The 5,634-nt window shown below is 38.3% G+C and overlaps 1 protein-coding gene across 14 annotated transcripts in view; it reads right to left on the reverse strand.

Annotated features, from left to right (window-relative positions):
* Nucleotides 1–5,634, reverse strand: part of eya1 (EYA transcriptional coactivator and phosphatase 1) — a 63,943-nt gene that overhangs the window by 56,371 nt on the left and 1,938 nt on the right. For all 14 annotated transcript variants that reach the window (XM_032504102.1, XM_032504087.1, XM_032504097.1 and 11 more), the window contains exon 2: nt 2,248–2,308. The gene's annotated coding sequence lies outside the window, so the exon portion shown is untranslated. The remainder of the gene's footprint in view (nt 1–2,247; nt 2,309–5,634) is intronic.

Here is a 5,634-nt window from a genome sequence, read left to right on the forward strand (position 1 = left end):
TCACACATGATCTGTCAAAATAGAAAAGGCAATCATCCCGTGAAAAACAGGCTTCACATATTAAGTATTGCTCATGTACTAGTTTTAACAGAGGGTCATTAAAATAATAGCTGAGCTCAACAAAACTAATCCTTTCTCTGTCAACGGAAAAAAACAAAAAAAATGTTCTGCTGTTCACATCGCCTGTCTTCACAAGCAAGTTGCTTTGCAGGTGTAGCACAATTATATTGTTTATTTCTTTTGGATTGGAGCTCTAAAATAGTTGTGCATGCATTGGTGGACCACACACAGCTGTTAGTGGTGTGTGGTGCTGCTTACATCATTGGAGTTTATGCCAATTAGCCTTTCTCCCTATTTGCAGGGTGTTTGTCATGAATGAATGACATGCACAAAAATAGATGGATGGATGCCTCCACACCCATGTAATAGTGTGCTTGCTCTGACTGGCAATAAATTACTAAACATAACTTTAATTGCTTATAAGATATAAATAATAATAGACTATTTATTTATTTAACATCATGACTTATTTGTCATGATAGGATATACACTTAAATTCAATGTAGTGTATGGCCACAAACACTAATAAGAGTCAAACACTTATTAGCAGCTCCGCAAGAAGAAACTGCATTGGCTGTACACGACATGTTTTCTGTTAAATGAAAGAGGCTTGCTGAGGAAACCTTCCCAGTACTGGTCCATCCTGGGGAGCAAGACAATTACCATACATACTGTGGTAGCCTTGAGGATTTCAGCTCACACCAAGGCAGGTGTGCTGACAATGGGGATAGTGGTGGTCAGAGTTATTCTAGGGGTCCTGCCACTCAGCACAGTTGCTGACCTGAACAAGATGCTGATAAGCCACAAATACAGAGCACCAGTCTGCACACTGTAAACTACAGCAAAACCTGAAGTAATGTCTCAATCTGTGGGCGACACAACAGGCAGGCAGGCAGGAGAGGGCACTGTTTTTCTTCACTGTTACACACAGTATAGTACAGTACAATGATAAAAGCAGTATCAAATAAATGGTATAAAAATAAAAATAGCGTATTAAGAGGATCTTGCGGAGTATAAACTATTATATAAAAAGAGGATAATCTAGGACATTGACTTTTATTACATTGTGGGTCATCACACTCTAATTACCAAATTTAATTTTAGGATAACATACAAAAAATATCTAAAATGTTAAATAGTAGATTAAATCCATTCAACAATTATAATACACCTACTGTATGAATTTGTGTGTATGAAGGCCTGTGCTGTGTGTCCAGTTGTAGTAAAAAGAAGTAGCCACATGCCCGCTCCATTTGCTCCATGTGTTAAGGTGTCTATCATGTGTGAAACGAGCTATTTTTCTTCAGCCGTGCCTTTTTGACTCTGATGACATCATGCTGAGACAGTGGGTGCTAGGGGAACTTTCCCCACTTTTACTTTAATACACCTATTTAAGAACAGCAGCCTTTCACACCAAGTTCAGCAGGAAGAAGTAGTAAAAATGAAATGGGCATGACCTACAGTATTTCATAATTAATAGGTAGCAGTGAGAGGAGAGTGGTCCCCGCTGACGTAAAAAGATCAACAACGTATAAAAGTGATCATTCATTCTCCAGAAAATTACGGATGAAAAACCCAGTGCCATATGTTATTCCTTACACAAGAACAAAATCATAACAAATTTGAAATATGCGTCAAGCTTTTTATAATCTTTGATTGCTTTGCTTTATTTGGAAGTCCTACAGAGCTGCTACTCTGCTTGCCCATACAATCTAATTTGTTACTGAGGTGGTCCCAAGCTCATACCAGGTCACCACCTGCAAGCAGTACTGTAAATTACTCGGTGGGCCTAATTGCCCATGTCCGCTGTATTACTATAAACCACTAGTGCTGTGCTAACTCTATTGTCAGGTACTTAATCAAGGCCACCAGATTTATTTCCTTGCACTAACTTGGGGGACAACCACAAGCAAAGGCCTGAGTAACTGGATCTTTTTTGTATCTAAAATTAACCACCTATTCTTAGTGAGAGATGAGGTTTGGAAATGATAACAATAATGATATCAACCAATACCATATGAGGCCTTGCCTTTCATACTGGAAGTTGCATAATGCATTATAGACAGAGGTTTCTCAGACTGACCTTACCTGGGGGATATGGTGCCATTATGCCAATCAAACCTTAGAACACTTGATCAGTCACAGGCCTAAAGCAGACTGGAGGAACTCAATTATTAAGTCTCTTACCTCACACATACACAGCAGTAGCAGCAGGCGTTAAGGTGAGCCCAATCCCTCCTGCATGGACCTAACAAAGGAAATGACAATGGACAGAAATTAATAACCTAAACCACACATTTTAAAAAGGTGAACCTTCCATATGCTTTCAATCAAATTCACTGTATTACACATTTTCAGCATTTATCACACTTAAACTACTTCAGAAGGAAGACATGGAGACTGATTGATGAATTAATTCTGTAAAAAGACGCATTCCTGGGCAGGAAGTGTGAAACAACAAGGAAAAGACACTTGTCAAACCAAATAAAAAAAACTCTTACAAGTTAGTATAGATATAAGAACAACCTTAACAGTTTTACAGCTTGGTTTTGTTGTACCAAAGTGAAACATTCTACATGCAATAATTGAATATGTTTTCCATTCAATTCCTTTCATTAAGATACTGTATATATTACTTTGTAATATATCTCCTTATTGTCAATGCTGTCGGCAAAGCAGTGCGGAGTGAGAGAAGAGTGAGCACTGAGCATGCAAAGGGAATGTGGTCTGTGTAAGGATGTCAGAAGCATAATGGCCAGCTGAGTCATAGGTTATAAAAAGCTGTCATTAGGGATTTCTGTCCTCAGCAGCTCATCACACAGGACCTGTGAATTATTTATTACGCTGGAAGCTCAAGTGCCCCGTTACTCAAGACCGCCTGGTTTCCTGCACTTCCCTTTCCTCGGGCTTGTTTAATAAAATCATAGCATTTACTTGTTGTAATTAAAGTATCTAAGAGGAGCCAACATATTAAAAATGAATTACATTTTATTAATGTAACTACTGTGGTGATTTTTTAAAAATTGGATTTGACAAATTATATACTAAGAGTGCATGCATCTAATGAGGCCTTTTATACAATGGAAGTGTACAGTGTATCAGTGTAGTGTATTTACTTTGCCCGGAGTCCAAATAATCACCTAATTAGCACTTAAGAGTGCATTAATGAAAGACATTTTTATTATATGGCCGAATTTTCCAAGAGCCAAGCCAAATAGCAACAATTTCAAAACTCTTTAAACTTGCAGTTTTTTTCCTTTGGCATTTATTGCCTTTATTGATAGGACAGATTAAGTCAGTAAAGTGGGAGAGAGAGGAGGATGGCATGCAGCAAAGGGCCACAGGTCAGAACCGAAACCGCAGCCGCTGCAACAAGGACTGAGCCTCTGTACATAGTGTCCACGCTCAACCAGGTGAGCTAACCAGGCACCCCACAATTTGGCAACTCTTAAGAATACATGTTAGTGGGAATGATGTTGTGACAACAAATATGTCCTAAAAGAACTAAAGATCCCCTAAATCAGTTTCACTTCATTTTTCCCCTCAGTTTTTGATAGCAAAGTCAATGCAAATCAGCTCAGGCATTTCTCCTCACTTTGTTTTGTTCTCAGTATATGAAAATGGTTAAAAATCCCATGGGTCAGTGAAAATGATCCCCCTACTCCAGTCGCCTGCTCTAAGTCAGCCAAAACATTCCAGACATCAAAAGGCTGCTTTGCCTACCAGGGCCATTTCAGTGTCCCAACCTCCATTGCCCAGGAGGACTTGGTTACTTGGATAAATTCATTTCTGGAGTCTGCCTGAGTTGCAAAAACAACCTCCTGCCTGACAGCAAATTAGTCTAACTAAAAAACGCATAAGGTCAAAGGAAACACCCCTTTTATTTACACAAAATTGATTTTCTGTTAACTGACTGCTCTGCTGTGTCTATGTCTTTATATATCCTTGAACATTTAAATAAGAGAACAGAAAATATCATTGAATACATCTGTAAACCTTTATGCTGGCAGGTGAAGACTTTCAATAGGCAACATCAGCACGCAGGCTGTAAAACACACATGCTGTGTACAGTACACAGCTGACAGGCTGTATACCATAAAACAAGCTGGTGTAAAAGTTTAACAACTGTCAGTGGTATTGAAGAAATGATATAAAATTGAAATCTCTTGAAGACTTAAACATTAATAAAAGAGAAAAAAATAAACCTAAGCTCAATGACTGTGAAAATGTGGGGGGGAAATGGTTACGGAGGGAAAATTATGCAAACAGATGAAGACAATCCAGAATTAATGGTCCGCAACATTTTCAGGCACTCAAAGAGCTGTCCAAGGACACCATAGGGGAGACTGCATGGCCCCAGTAATTGGAGGAGCATGTAACTTCAAAAGTGAGGAGAACAGACTGGAGAACTTTCCTCTGAAGTCAAGTCTTAAAGTAAACGTGAAGCACATGTACAGTACAGTAGGGAATCTGGTACATGTGTGAATAAAACTTGTTCTGTTCATTGCTGCAGACATGATACATTGCAGTATTCCTGCTGTGCTACCACACTTTTTTTTTTTTAAACAAAATTAATTCTGAACGTGAATCATTAGACCACAGCTGTTCCAACTCAGGTGAGTGACTGAAAATACGAAATGCAGCAAAAAGAAACTGGGTCAAAACCAAACAAGATATTCCACAGTGTCAATAAAGATGTCCATAAAACATATCATTGAGAGGATGTGAGATCACCCTAAGAAAAGCTTTAAAATGTAATGAACATAATTCACAATAGATGTGTCATTTGGATGATATTTCTGCAAGGCAATCCAAGCACAATAAAGTGGAACTGTGGCCTTGTCGGATGAAAATGTAATCCCAATATGAGTATTGTATTATTATTAGTATAACTGAAGAGATAACTCAATCAATAAGTCAATTGAATGACATGAATTGTTTCCTGGTAAATCTTCAAGCAGAAATACATTTACATACATTTACTAGAAATGTGAGAATTTGCTGTTTTTCCTTTGTCCTATGTCAGTGGTTACCAAACATTCTCTGCAGGGCCCACTCCCTTTTGTAGATACAAATATTTTGTAACTGATTTCCCGCAAGAGAAAAGTGCACAACAACCGGCTTTTAACAAGACACAATGTGACTCAACTGGGAGATTAGCAGACAAATCAGGCTCCTCGGATCAAATTGTGGATACCACTACATATTTTCTTGCCTTTGTTTTGGTAGTTGTGGTGATTGAATCATCATCTGCCCTACATTAACCTGGCAGTCCTTTCACAAACTTGTCCATGCTTTACTAGCAGTGCTGCAGAACAATGTATTATTTATGTATACCTATTGCAAGCCAAACGGTTGATTTCTCTTGCTTGGAAAGATGTGAATAAGCCTAGTATTGGCCAGTGGCTTAGAGAAATGTCTTCTTGCCTAACAATGGAAAGAATAACATTTATGGTTAAGGATAGACAAGATACTTTCAAACAGGCTTGGGGACCATTCTTGGACTTTGTTGCACAAAATGATGTGGGTGATATTCTGGCAAATGAGAGGATTTCTGAGTAATTTAGTATTTTT

This window comes from Etheostoma spectabile, chromosome 22, assembly GCF_008692095.1.
Source record: "Etheostoma spectabile isolate EspeVRDwgs_2016 chromosome 22, UIUC_Espe_1.0, whole genome shotgun sequence".
NCBI classification, from domain to species: domain Eukaryota; kingdom Metazoa; phylum Chordata; class Actinopteri; order Perciformes; family Percidae; genus Etheostoma; species Etheostoma spectabile.